The sequence below is a fragment of the Trachypithecus francoisi genome, unplaced genomic scaffold (genome assembly GCF_009764315.1).
Source record: "Trachypithecus francoisi isolate TF-2019V2 unplaced genomic scaffold, Tfra_2.0 Lachesis_group4, whole genome shotgun sequence".
Lineage (NCBI taxonomy): Eukaryota > Metazoa > Chordata > Mammalia > Primates > Cercopithecidae > Trachypithecus > Trachypithecus francoisi.
In genome coordinates, this window is record NW_022681469.1 from 152,266,419 (window position 1) to 152,281,808 (window position 15,390).

The 15,390-nt window shown below is 44.0% G+C and overlaps 1 pseudogene; it reads left to right on the forward strand.

Annotated features, from left to right (window-relative positions):
• The first annotated feature begins 12,811 nt into the window (after window positions 1-12,811).
• Window positions 12,812-14,191, forward strand: LOC117072260 (annotated as a pseudogene).
• Window positions 14,192-15,390: the final 1,199 nt, after the last annotated feature.

Sequence of the window (15,390 nt, forward strand, 5' to 3'; positions counted from 1 at the left end):
TTGTTAGCAAATGTTTTCTCCGAGTTCATAAGCTGCTTTTTAATTTCATTGATTTCTCCTGTGCAGAAGCTTTAGGGTTAGATGTACTCCTATTTGTATTTTTGGTTTTTGTTGCTTGTGCTTTTAATGTCGTATTTAATAAATTATTATCTGAACCAATGTCAAGGAGCTTTTGCCCTATGTATTATTCTAGGAGTTGTACAGTTTTTGGTTAAATAACAATGGGATATCACCTCCCATCTGTTAGGATGACTGTCATAAAAAGGACAAGAGATAACAAGTGTTGGTGATGGTGTGGAGAGAAGGGAACCTTTGTACACTGCTGGTTAAAATGTAAGCTAGTACAGCCATTATGGAAAACAGTATGAAGGTTCCTGAAAATCTAAAACTAGAACTACCATATGGCTTAGTAATCCATCTTGTAAATTATATATCAACAGGAAATTAAATCAGCATGTTGTAGAGATATCTGCACTCCCCTCTTCCCTGTGCCCCACCACAGCATCATTCCTAACAGCCAAGTTATGGAACCAAGTTACTGTACATTGATGGACAAGTGGAGAAAAAAGTTGTGGGGGAGGTGTTTGTGTGTGTGTATAATATATTATATAATATAATACTTTTCAGCTTTTAAAAAGGAGAAGATACTGCCATTTGTGATACCATAAATGAACCTGGAGGATATTAAGCCAAGTGAAATAGCTGAGAGAGAGAGAAAAATACTGCATAGTTTATGTTATGTATGAAATCTTTAAAAAGATTAAATACATAGAGACAGGATAGAATGATGACTGGGGGGAGAACAAACACAAGTCAACATTTCAGTTTATAAAATAAATGAATCTGGAGGACTAAAGTACAGTTTAAAGGTTATAGTTACTATTTTTATATGATATATTGGTAATTTTTTAACAGGGTAAACTTTAGGTGCTTTGACACCAAAAGGAAACTACATGAGTTCATGCATATGTTAAATTGTTTAATTGCAGTCATCATTGATATGTATATGTATACATATAACTATGACCTCATTAAATTTAAATATTATAAATAGGTAACAAAGAATAAAGTTAATTAGAAATCTGTGTCATTAAACTTGATTTTGCCTAAATGACAAACTGAAATTACCTCCTAAATATTATTTGTATATCATATAAACTTCATATATTGGAAATATGTTTGAAGGAAAGGAATTATAAATTTTGATAAACACTACATGACACAGTAAATGCAAAACAGTAGAAAGAAATGAAAATTGGATTAAGCAGAGTGATTAATGCTTAGATATAATTAATGATGTATTAGGTGCAATTTCAAGCCATTTACACGTAGATTTAATACCAAAGAGTTTAATGTGTACGCAGAGAGTAATTAAATGAAAAACTGATACATTTACAATGACATTAATTGATATTAAAATGAACATGGAAATCAACTGTCTGGTGTAGAACAAATAAAGAGTGTTAAGTATTAGAAAGTTTGAAACTTTATTAGATAGTTAATTCAGTGGAAAAAGGATCAGCATTTTTGAGCACTAAAAAGAGGATGGACATAATTTTCCAATACCAAGAAAATCATTTAATATTGCAAGGTTTTACACCTAAATTAGTGTCTTTAACTTCACAAAGTCACAAATCCTATAAGCAGTATTTCTTGATAACTGTAAAATGACAATAAAAATTAAAGTGTAGCCAACAAGTAATGTGTAGCCACATGCAAATTTCCTTTCAGATTGTTTTATTATTTTTTACTTATTATTATTATGGTTTTGAGAGGAAGTCTCACTCTGTCACCCAGGCTGGAGTGCAGTGGCGCAATCTCGGATCACTGCAAGCTCCGCTTCGTGGGTTCATGCCATTCTCCTGCCTCAGCCTCCAGAGTAGCTGGGACTAGACGCCCACCACCACGCCCAGAGAATTTTTTGTATTTTTAGTGGAGACGGGGTTTCACTGTGTTAGCCACATGGTCTCAATCTCCTGACCTTGTGATCCACCCGCCTCAGCCTCCCAAAGTGCTGGGATTATAGGCATGAGCCACCGCGCCCAGTCCCTATTTTTAAATTTTATGTGATTTTTTTATTTCAATAGATCTTTGGAGAACAGGTAGTGTTTGGTTACAGGGATACGTTTTCTAGTGGTGATTTCTGAGATGTTGGTGCACCCGTCACCTGAGCAGTTACACTGTACCCAATGGGTAGTCTTTTATCCCTAAAATTGTTTTAAATGACATCTAGATTAAATGGAAAATTCAAACTGAGATTACTTTTACAGCACCAGAGAAATGCTAAAGAGGAAGCTTTGTGACTGAAACCAAAAGACCTGAATTTATATATTTAACTCTACTAATTAAAATTCTTAATTTTAGAGAAAAACAGCAATTCTGCCCACGTACAGGAGTTATGCATTAAAGTGGAGCATGGTCACTTCAGATATTTGTCCAAAACATAAAAATTCTTCCAAGTATTAAGAAAATATTTACACTTCATAGATAATGTTAGTGTATAATACATGGGCATTCCGATGTTTCAAATGAGAAAAATTGCAATTTCTCATGGGGCACTGTTCTACACAAAATATTTTTGTAACATTTTTTACTCATATATGCATGTGGACATTTGATGTTTTAGCACAGAATAACATATTCTCAAAGGTCATTTAATGTAGTAAATTAAAAATCTTTAAAATTTACAAGAATTCTAAAACTGCGAGCTGGTAGAAAAATATGGGAACTTCCCAGGACTAGAAGTGAATCAAGAGGCAGATTCATAGGAGGCACGACAGCAAGAAGTTAGAGCTGCCTGCAGGTACAGCTCTGATTTCAGGGCTGATTACAAAGACCTCAAGCCTGTGAGGATCGTCCACTCTGTCCCTTGGAATAAACAGAGAAAATTACTAACCAGTGCCATCTCAAATGTGAGATCTCTATAAAGTAAGAACCAAATTGTAAGTAATGAAGCACACAAAATAAGTTACCCAAAAAAAAGGTAAAGAAGAAATTATACATCATATAAACTTCACAGATTGAAAATATATTTAAAATAATTAAGTAACACAAATGGGGAAAGAGAATATCAAAATAATTTTGAAAACACATGAAGTTATAAAGCGGGCACTGGGGGCAGTGGCTCATGCCTGTACTCCCAGCACTTTGCGGGGGCCAAGGCAGGAGGATCACTTGAGCGGGAGTTTGAGACCAGCCTGGACAGCAAAGCAAAAGCTGTCTCTACAATAAATAGATATGAAAAATAATCCAGGCACAGTGGCATGTGTTTGTAGTGTCAGCTGCTGGGGAGGTGGAGGTGACAGTGTCTCTTGAGACCAGGAATTTGAGGTTACAGTGAGCTATGACCACCACTGAACTCAAGCCTGGGTGACAGAGAGATTCTGTCTCAAATACACACACGTGCACGCACACACACACACACTGAGCAGGCATGTTTTACAAAGACTCAAATAGAAATTGAACAACTGAAACTTAAATAAACTTAATATACAATGTATGGTTTAATTATTAAATTAGACCACGTTAATAACAACAGGGTTAACGAATTAGAATACTGAAATGAATAAATAAAAAACTACAGAAAAACAAAATGATCACAATACAAATGTGATTATACATGTACAAAGAATAAAATGAGATGAAATCAAATACATTGGTTTCACTAGCTTACGTACAAGTAACAAATCACACTAATAACAAATATTTATAAATTTCTGAAACTGAATATCAGATGGAAACCCTTGAATGCAGAAGCGTATTGTGATTAAGTGAGCACCAACGAAAAATACTCAACAGAAATAAAAGTCAAACTGCATAACATCAAAGAAAAGAAAAAAATCTTTAAAGCCATGAGAGAGAAGAGAGAACCAATGAAGGTGAGAGCAAACTCTCCAGAGCCTGTGTTCAGCCAGAAAACAGAAATAAGTAAGACTGCTTGGAGAAATTACTGTTCAACCAATAATTAGATACTTCACTAACATATTTTGAATAAGTAAGGATGCACTAAATGATTTCCAAAAGTAAAAAAAATGAGAAATCTTATTACCAATATGAGGTTATTTAGAATATGCTTCAAAAAGAAAAAAATTAAAATGAAGTTCAAGAAATCAAAATGAAATGCAAAAAACTGCAAACATATTGAGCTGTGAAATCACAGTGGACAATGAACTAAAGGATCCATCAAGCATTTGGCAGCATCAGTTTCCAAATGATTTACATAAAATAACGGTGTTTGCAATGAAATAAAATATCAAATCCTCTGATACTTGAATAATTTAACTGATGTTAGAATCTCCTTTTCAGATAAGTATTTTCATAGAAAAAATATACAATACTTCTGTCACATCATTTGCAGAATATCAATTATCTTTTTTTCAGACCTTATTAGCACCACAGGGCTCACAGTGGCATAGGCACTGATCACAAGCCTCTGGACACCCAGGATGACTGGGTCATACGTTGATATCAGGATCAAGTAGGATGAGAGACTCAAATCCATCCAGTACATGGCCACAAAGAAACTCACCAACAGCAAGACTGTCTTGGTGGCCCTTTTTTCTGGAGAAACTCTTGGGGAGAGTCTGGTGCTGTGAAGGTGCTGGGATTGCCTCTGATGTTTGCATAAGACAGTCACCACGTATTCACTTGAGAACAGCATAATTCCCACAAAGGACACATCTCTGGATAATGAGAGAGTAAGAAAAACAAGGTTGCTGATGATGGACTTCCTTGAGGAAATGAGGCAGTATTTATTGAGCATCAGAAAACTGGTGTGAGTCATATTGGAAGCAACCACAGTGTAGAAGATCATGTAATTACTGCAGGACAAACTGAAGGACCATAAGAAGACAAGAACGTGTGAAATGTGATTTGTGAGTTTATGTTTAAACCTCACCAACCAGGAGGTGCTGGGGCTGATGGTGACAGCCTAGAGCACACTCAGGAGGCAGATGATGCAGATGGAAAGGCCCCGCACCACCCTGCTCAGCTAAAAATGTATCTTACACTCAAAGTCATCTTGAAAATGAAGGGACTTAAAAACGTCTCGAGACACCAAGAACACAATGGTGAGCAGCATCATGATGTGGATGAGCCAAGTGACTGGTGGTCAGGTCAGTGAGCTTAAGATCCAGGAGCTTCATGGTACAAGAGAAAAGGAGGAGGATGTTGATGGAGACTCCAATGCCAGCTTGGGCAAAGAAGGCACTTTTGGATTATAATGTAAGTGGAAACTGTTCATTTTAATGGCAAATAGGAAATATTTTATGTACCTGAAAAAAACAACAATAGAACTTCCATCATCAATGTTACTTACTTCAAATTCAAAATTATCATCGTCATTTTCATTTAATCCATACATTCATTGTGATTAATGTTGATTATCACATATAATTTTTAAACATACAGCCTGATCATTATATGATAACCAAATTAGTAATATAGTTGAGCGAACACGCACACATGCACAGTCACACCAGTAGAGGGCGCACATTATCTGTACTCCGATAGTACCAAGGACACACCTTTTTTTTTTGGTACTTTTTTTTTATATATACTTAAGTTCTAGGGTACATGTGCACACGTGCAGGTTTGTTACATATGTATACAAGTGCCATGTTGGTGTGCTGCACCCATTAACCCGTCATTTACATTAGGTATATCCCCTAATGCTATCCTTCCCCCCTCCTCCCTCCACATAGTAGGACCAGATGTGTGATGTTCCCCTTCCTGTGTCCAAGTGATCTCATTGTTCAATTCCCACCTATGAGTAAGAACATGCGATGTTTGGTTTTCTCTTCTTGCCATAGTTTGCTGAGAATGAAGGATTCCAGCTGCATCCATGTCTCTACAAAGGACACAAACTCATCCTTTTTTATGGCTGCATAGTATTCCATGGTGTATATGTGCCACATTTTCTTAATCCAGTCTGTCACTGATGGACATTTGGGTTGATTCCAAGTCTTTGCTACTGTGAATAGTGCTGCAATAAACTTACATGTGTATGTGTCTTTATAGCAGCATGACTTATAATCTTTGGGTATATCCCCAGTAATGGGATGGCTGGGTCAAATGGTATTTCTAGTTCTAGATCCTTGAGGAATTGCCACACTGTTTTCCAAAATGGTTGAACTAGTGTACAGTCCTACCAACAGTGTAAAAGTGTTCCTATTTCTCCACATCCTCTCCAGTACCTGTTGTTTCCTGACTTTTTAATGATTGCCATTCTAACTGGTGTAAGATGGTATCTCATTGTGGTTTTGATTTGCATTCCTCTGATGGCAAGTGATGATGAACATTTTTTCATGTGTCTGTTGGCTGTATGAATGTCTTCTTTTGAGAAGTGTCTGTTTATATCCTTTGCCCACTTTTTGATGCAGTTGTTTTTTTCTTGTAAACTTGAGTTCTTTGTAGGTTCTGGATATTAGCCCTTTGTCAGATGAGTACATTGCAAAAATTTTCTCCCATTCTGTAGGTTGCCTGTTCACTCTGATGGTAGTTTCTTTTGCTGTGCAGAAGCACTTTAGTTTAATTAGATCTCATTTGTCAATGTTGGCTTTTGTTGCCATTGCTTTTGGTGTTTTAGTCATGAAGTCCTTGCCCATGCCTACGTCCTGAATGGTATTGCCTAGGTTTTCTTCTAGGGGTTTTATGGTATTAGGTCTAACATTTAAGTCTCTAATCCATCTTGAATTAATTTTCGTGTAAGGAGTAAGGAAAGGATCCAGTTTCAGCTTTCTACTTATGGCTAGCCAATTTTCCCAGTACCATTTATTAAATAGGGAATCCTTTCCCCATTTGTTGTTTTTGTCAGGTTTGACAAAGAACAGATGGTTATAGATGTGTGGTATTATTTCTGAGGGTTCTGTTCTGTTCCATTGGTCTGTATCTCTGTTTTGGTACCAGTACCATGCTGTTTTGGTTACTGTAGCCTTGTAGTATAGTTTGAAGTCAGGTAGCGTGATGCCTCCAGCTTGGTTCTTTTGGCTTAGGATTGTCTTGGCAATGCAGGCTCTTTTTTGGTTCCATACGAACTCTAAAGCAGTTTTTTCCAATTCTGTGAAGAAAGTCATTCGTAGCTTAATGGGGATGGCATTGAATCTATAAATTACCTTGGGCAGTATGGCCATTTTCACGATATTGATTCTTCCTATCCATGAGCATGGTATGTTCTTCCATTTGTTTGTGTCCTCTTTGATGTCACTGAGCAGTGGTTTGTAGTTCTCCTTGAAGAGGTCCTTCACATCCCTTGTAAGTTGGATTCCTAGGTATTTTGTTCTCTTTGAGCAATTTTGAAAGGGAGTGCATTCATGATTTGGCTCTCTGTCTGTTACTGGTGTATAGAATGCTTGTGATTTTTGCACATTGATTTTGTATCCTGAGACTTTGCTGAAGTTGCTTATCAGCTTAAGGAGATTTGGGGCTGAGATGATGGGGTTTTCTGAATATACAATCATGTCATCTGCAAACAGGGACAATTTGACTTCTTCTTTTCCTAACTGAATACCCTTTATTTCCTTCTCTTGCCTGATTGCCCTAGCCAGAACTTCCAACACTATGTTGAATAGGAGTGGTGAGAGAGGGCATCCCTGTCTTGTGCCAGTTTTCAAAGGGAATGCTTCCAGTTTTTGCCCATTCAGTATGATATTGGCTGTGGGTTTGTCATAAATAGCTCTTATTATTTTGAGATACGTTCCATCAATACCGAAATTATTGAGAGATTTTAGCATGAAGGGCTGTTGAATTTTGTCAAAGGCCTTTTCTGCACCTATTGAGATAATCGTGTGGTTCTTGTCTTTGGTTCTGTTTATATGCTGGATTACATTTATTGATTTGCGAATGTTGAACCAGCCTTGCATCCCAGGGATGAAGCCCACTTGATCATGGTGGATAAGCTTTTTGATGTGCTGCTGAATCCGGTTCGCCAGTATTTTATTGAGAATGTTTGCATCGATGTTCATCAGGGATATTGGTCTAAAATTCTCTTTTTTTGTTGTGTCTCTGCCAGGCTTTGGTATCAGGATGATGCTGGCCTCATAAAATGAGTTAGGGAGGATTCCCTCTTTTTCTATTGATTGGAATAGTTTCAGAAGGAATGGTACCAGCTCCTTCTTGTACCTCTGGTAGAATTCAGCTGTGAATCCATCTGGTCCTGGACTTTTTTTGGTTGGTAGGCTATTAATTATTGCCTCAATTTCAGAGTCAGCTATTGGTCTATTCAGGGATTCAACTTCTTCCTGGTTTAGTCTTGGAGAGTGTAAGTGTCCAGTAAATTATGCATTTCTTCTAAGTTTTCTAGTTTATTTATGTGGAGGTGTTTATAGTATTCTCTGATGGTAGTTTGTATTTCTGAGGGATCGGTGGTGATATCCCCTTTATCATTTTTTATTGCATCTATTTCATTTTTCTCTCTTTTCTTCTTTATTAGTCTTGCTAGTGGTCTATCAATTTTGTTTAACTTTTCAAAAAACCAGCTCCTGCATTCATTGATTTTGTGAAAGTTTTTTTGTGTCTCTATCTCCTTCAGTTCTGCTCTGATCTTAGTTATTTCTTGCCTTCTGCTCGCTTCTGAACGTGTTTACTCTTGTTTCTCTAGTTCTTTTAATTGTGATGTTAGGGTGTCAATTTTAGATCTTTCCTGCTTTTGCTTGTGGGTATTTAGTGCTATAAATTTCCCTCTACACACTGCTTTAAATGTGTCCCAGAGATTCTGGTATGTTGTATCTTTGTTCTCATTGGTTTCAAAGAGAAACCATCTTTATTTCTGCCTTCATTTCGTTATGTACCCAGTAGTCATTCAGGATCAGGTTGTTCAGTTTCCGTGTAGTTGAGCGGTTTTGATTGAGTTTCTTAGTCCTGAGTTCTAATTTGATTGCACTGTGTTCTGAGAGACAATTTGTTATAATTTCTGTTCTTTTACATTTGCTGAGGTGTGCTTTACTTCCAACTATGTGGTCAATTTTGAAATAAGTGCGATGTGGTGCTGAGAAGAATGTATATTCTGTTGATTTGGGGTGGAGAGTTCTGTAGATGTCCATTAGGTCCACTTGGTGCAGAGTTGAGTTCAACTCTTGGATATGCTTGTTAACTTTCTGTCTCGTTGATCTGTCTAATGTTGACAGTGGGGTGTTAAAGTCTCTATTATTATTGTGTGGGAGTCTAAATCTCTTTGTAAGTCTCTAAGGACTTGCTTTATGAATCTGGGTGCTCCTGTATTGGGTGCATATATATTTAGGATAGTTAGCTCTTCCTGATGAATTGATCCCTTTACTGTTATGTAATGGCCTTCTTTGTCTCATTTGATCTTTGATGGTTTAAAGTCTGTTTTATCAGAGACTAGGATTGCAACCCCTGCTTTTTTTTTGTTTTCCATTTGCTTGGTAGATCTTCCTCCATCCATTTATTTTGAGCCTATGTGTGTCTCTGCATGTGACATGGGTCTCCTGAATACAGCAAACTGATGGGCCTTGACTCTTTATCCAGTTTGCCAGTCTGTGTCTTTTAATTGGAGCATTTAGTCCATTTACATTTAAGGTTAATATTGTTATGTGTGAACTTGATCCTGTCATTATGTTATTAGATGGTTATTTTGCTCGTTAGTTGATGCAGTTTCTTCCTAGCATCGATGGACTTTACATTTTGACATGTTTTTGCCAGGCTGGTATTGGTTTTTCCTTTCCATGTTTAGTGCTTCCTTCAGGATCTCTTGTAGGGCAGGCCTGGTGGTGACAACATCTCTAAGCATTTGCTTGTCTTTAAATGATTTTATTTCTCCTTCACTTATGAAACTTAGTTTGGCTGGATATGAAATTCTGGGTTGAAAATTCTTTTCTTTAACAATGTTGACTATTGGCCCCCACTCTGTCCTGGCTTGTAGAGTTTCTGCTGAGAGATCTGCCGTTAGTCTGATGGGCTTCCCTTTGTGGGTAACCCAAACTTTCTCTCTGGCTGCCCTTAACATTTTTCCTTCATTTCAACTTTGGTGAATCTGACAATTATGTGTCTTGGAGTTGCTTTTCTCGAGGAGTGTCTTTGTGGCATTCTCTGTATTTCCTGAATTTGAATATTGGCCTGCCTTACTAGATTGGAGAAGTTCTCCTGGATGATATTCTGCAGAGTTTTTTCCAACTTGGTTCCATTTTCCCCGTCACTTTCAGGCACACCAATCATAGATTTGGTCTTTTCACATAATCCCATATTTCTTGGAGGCTTTGGTCATTTCTTTTTACTCTTGTTTCTCTACACTTCTTGCTTCATTTAATTCATTTGATCTTCAATCGCTGATACTCTTTCTCCCAGTTGATCGAGTTGGTTACTGAAGCTTGTGCATTTGTCACGTAGTTCTCATGTTATGGTTTTCATCTCTATCAGTTCTTTTAAGGACTTCTCTACATTGGTTATTCTAGTTAGCCATTTGTCAAATCTTTTTTCAAGGTTTTTAGTTTCTTTGCACTGGTTACATAGTTCCTCCTTTAGCTCTGAGAAGTTTGATCAACTGAAGCCTTCTTCTCTTGACTTGTCAAAGTCCTTCTCCGTCCAGCTTTGTTCCATTGCTGGCAATGAGCTGCATTCCTTTGGAAGGGGAGATGTGCTCTGATTTTTTGAATTTCTAGCTTTTCTACACTGCTTTTCCCCCATCTTTGTGGTTTTTTTTTTTTTTTTCCGAGACGGAGTCTCACTCTGTCACCCAGGCTGGAGTGCAGTGGCAGATCACTGCTCACGGCAAGCTCCGCCTCTTGGGTTCATGCCATTCTCTTGTCTCAGCCTCCCAAGTAACTGGGACTACAGGTGCCCGCCACCACGTCCGGCTAATTTTTTGTTTGTTTTCAGTAGAGACGGGGTTTCACCGTGTTAGCCAGGATGGTCTCGATCTCCTGACCTCGTGATCCACCCACCTCGGCCTCCCAAAGTGCTGGGATTACAGGCTTGAGCCACCGCACCTGGCCCCATCTTTGTGGTTTTATCTGCTTTTGGTCTTTGATGATGGTAACATAGTGATGGTGTTTTGGTGTGGGTGTCCTTTCTGTTTGTTAGTTTTCCTTCTAACAGTCAGGACCGTCAACTGTAGGTCTGTTGGAGTTTGCCTGAGGTCCACTCCAGACCCTGTTTGTCTGGGCATCAGCAGCGGAGGCTGCTGAAGATTGAATATTGCTGAATGGTGAGTGTTGCTGTCTGATTCTTGTTCTGGAAGCTTCGTCTCAGGAATGTACCCCACTGTGTGAGGTGTTGGTCTGCACCTAGTGGGGGATGTCTCCCAGTTAGGCTACTCAGGGGTCAGGGATCCACTTGAGCAGGCAGTCTCCCCATTCTCAGATCTCAACCTCTGTGCTGGGAGATCCACTGCTCTCTTTGAAGCTGTCAGACAGGGGCATTTACCTCTGCCCAGGTTTCTGCTCCTTTTTGTTTAGTTATGCCCTGTCCCCAGAGCAGGAGTCTACAGAGGCAGGCCAGCCTCCTTGAGCCTGTGGTGGGCTCCACCCAATTGGAGTTCTGGGAGGCTTTGTTTACCTGCTTAAGCCTCAGCAATGGTGGGCGCCCCTCCCCCAGTGTGGCTGCTGCCTTGCAGTTAGATCTCAGACTGCTGTGCTAGCAATGAGGGAGGCTCCCTGGGTGTGGGACCCTCTGGGCCAGGTGTGGGATATAATCTCCTGGTGTGCAGTTTGCTAAGACCCTTAGTAAAGCACACTATTAGGGTGGGAGTTACCTGATTTTCCAGGTGTTGTGTGTCTCAATTTCCTTTGGCTAGGAAAAGGAATTCCCTTCCCCCTTGTGCTTCCCAGGTGAGGCATGCCTCACCCTGCTTGAGCTCTGGCTGGTTGGGCTGTGCCCGTGGACCAGGACCAGCACCAACTGTCCCACACGCCCCAGTGAGATGAACCCAGTATCTCAGTTGAAAATGCAGAAATCGGCCGGGCACGGTGGCTCAAGCCTGTAATCCCAGCACTTTGGGAGGCCGAGACGGGCGGATCACAAGGTCAGGAGATCGAGACCACCCTGGCTAATACGGTGAAACCCTGTCTCTACTAAAGAATACAAAAAACTAGCCGGGCGACTAGGCGGACACCTGTAGTCCCAGCTACTCGGGAGGCGGAGGCAGGAGAATGCAGTAAACCCGGGAGGCAGAGCTTGCAGTGAGCTGAGATCCGGCCACTGCACTCCAGCCTGGGCGACGGAGCCAGACTCCGTCTCAAAAAAAAAAAAAAAAAAAAAGAAAATGCAGAAATCACCCATCTTCTGTGTCCCTCACGCTGAGAGCTGGAGGCTGGAGCTGTTCCTATTCTGCCATGTTGAGCAGGCCCTCAGGACACACTTCTTTAGTACGCAGTTTTCACTTTTTGCATTCCTTCATTTAGTTTTCACTACCCAGAACTGTGACACATATATAAAAATGAATCATGGGTGTTTGTAGAACTGAACTTAAGTAGATTTTGTGCTAATGGAAAAAGCAATCACCAGAAGTATTTTGGAAAAAAAAAATAAGGCATTGAATGGCTGTCATATCACATCACTCTGATATCATGCTGAGTATCACATTCATGCATGCAACGTTTCATGTATCCTATAAAAATTATATAAGACACATAGCAGAAGATGTTCTTTTCAGATAGTTTTGTGGTAGCAAAACCAAACAAACAAACCTCCCTATTAGCAATTAGTATAATAGGATTAAACTTAATTTTATTAAGGTCATCTACTAAAATCTTCTTAATGCGAAGTATACTGAAAGTCTTGGGAGTGCGCAGGGCTGGCCCCGCGGTGGGGTCAGGCGGGGACTCATGCGGGTGGTCTAGGGGACCCAGGCCGGGAGCCCATGGCCCGGGCCGCGACGGCCTAGCGGGGCTGCGTGTCTCCCGCCTAGCCCGCGCGCAGCACGGATGGGCTGCCGCGCGCCTTCCTGCAGAGCCTGCTCACCCTGTTAGACATCCTGGACCACCGGCGGCACGGCTGCGTGCACCTGCGAGAGATCCAGTCCTGCTGGCAGGGTGCCGAAGCGCGAGGGCTGCCTAGCGGGGTGCTGAAAGGCCTGAGTCAGGTGGCCCCAGTCAGCTGCTGCCTGACCTTCCAGCGCTTCGTTGCCGGCCTGCGCACCTCGCTGCTGAAAGCCGATTGCCGCACCCGGGACCCCACGAGCGCCCGGGCCGGGCCCGGAGACCAGCCGCCCCAGCGCCTGCTGTTTGTACCGGCTGACGATCTGCTGACGGTCCTGGAGAGAAAGCCCCTGTCCCTGGGCGTTCGCGCCCCTCTGACAGGTCCCAGAGGCCCGGCCCGCAGCCTGGAGCAGCTGTACGCCCCCGCCAAGGCGCCGCCCTGCCCAGCCGAGCCCCAGCGGTCCCAGAGCCAGTCGCTGGAACCGAGCCAGGGCGCGGACGCAGGTGCAGCGGCCTGCAGGGCCTTGGAGGCGGATTCAGGGGATGCCCGGCTGCCCCCCCCCCCCCCCCCGTGCCCGAGGGGAACGTCGGAGGCACACCATCACCAGCGGCGTGGACTGCGGCCTGCTGACGCAGATGTAGGAGCTGGAGGAGGAGAGGGAGATGCTGCCACAGGGTTTGGAGATGATGGTGCCGGGCCGCAATTGGCACCAGCAGCAGCTGCAACGACTGCAGGAGTGCCAGTGCCGCCTGGGCCAGAGCAGAGCCAGCGCCGACGTTGGGGCTGTGGGGAGCCCTCGCCCACTGGGACGGCTACTGCCCAAGGTAGAGGAGGTGGCCCGGTGGCGGGGGGAGCTGCTGGCTGCAGCCTGGGCCAGCCAGGCCCTGCCCACGTCCTCCTCCGGGCCGCCTGCTCTGCCCTGACGTCCACCTTGTCTCCGGGATGGCAGCAGCAGATCATCCTCATGCTGAAGGAGCGGAACCGACTCCTCACCCAGGAGGTGACCGAGAAGAGTGAGCGCATCACGCAGCTGGAGCAGGAGAAGTAGGTGCTCATTAAGCAGCTGTTTGAGGCCGGTGCCCTGAGCCAGCAGGACGCGAAGTCTCTGTACTCCACCTTCATCTTGCAGGTGTGGACTGAGTGGGCCCCCAGGGCCGGCCTGGCACTCAGCCCTTCGAGGGCGGGCGCCTTGTCGCACCCAACCTCTCTGGCTGGAGACCCCCAGCAGGCCCAGGCAGTCCAGGAGTCGGCGCCTTCCTGTCCGCCTTGCCATCCTGGTTCCCCAGGCCTGTCCCCGGCTGACCGGACACCGAGCCCTTGACTCGGTTTTGGCCTCAGGTGCTGACATGGGCTGGGGCTCTCTTGAGTCCGCATAGTCCGCAGCTACTACTGCCGCTGTCAGTGGACAGTGGGGGACCCCTCCACGAGTTACCAGATCTCTGGCTGCCCTGGCTTCCAGCGATGCTGCCTGCCCTGGGGTCCCATCGCCAGGGAAAAGAACTGCTCGCGCCAGGCTGCACTTCCGACAAAGGCCTGCAGAGGGCGCCAGGCGCCCGAGACCTGCGGGTCCAAGGGCAGCTTCCCCCGACCTCAACCAGGGTACCAGGACAAAGCGGCTGTCGCCCGGACGGGAGCAGATGGAGGGGGTGGGGATGACCTCTAAGCAGGGGATGCCCGCCTGGCACGGGAGCCCCAGGGATGGCGGTCGGATTTCAGGTCTCGGCCAAGCTTGAGAGACTGGCTGCAGCGGATCGCGGAGCCAGGTAGACTAGAGCTTGGCCTGCGTGTGCCTCCTGCAGACCCCAGGGTGATGGCCTTCCTCATTCTGGCCAGGTGATGGCCTTCCTCATCCTGTGGGACTCAACGTGTCTGCCCCACCTTGAGTCCCACAAAACAACCTGTGAGCCTGGCTCCCCAGGAGGGCCCTGTCCCTAGGAGGGGGATCAACCTGGACCTCCAGACAGTTCCCAGGCACGTCATAGGGAGAGTCTGTCACCCCCCACTCAGGATTCCCAGGGTCTGGGGTCCTACTCATCCCCCTTTCCTCCCACTCCCAGCCTGAACCCAGGTTTCTTTGGGGAGAGGCCACTTCCCTCAGCCAAGGAAAAGGAGAACCCCCACGGTACAGGAGGAGGCTGGGGCAGGTCACCTTTGGTGTCACTCCCTGCCCCCCTGCCCAGGCCCACTCCCGCTGGTTCTGGGATACGCACTGGTGGGGGCCCCATGCTCAGCCCAGCGTGGAGGAACCCAGTGCCACCAGAGCCAGGGGCACGGCAACGTCATGGGTGGATTCTGCAGCCCAGGGCCCCTAATGTAGGGTCAGTGTGTGTGGGGCACAGAGCCCCCGATGCAGGGTCAGTGTGTGTTGGGCGCAGGGACCCTGATGAGGAGTCAGTGTATGGGGGGTGCACGGACCCCGATGCAGGGTCAGTGTGTGGGGGGCGCAGGGACCCCTCGTGCCCAGAGCACTTTGGTGCACTGTTCCACAAGGCACCCCTGTCTCAGAGGAGGGGTCCTGGC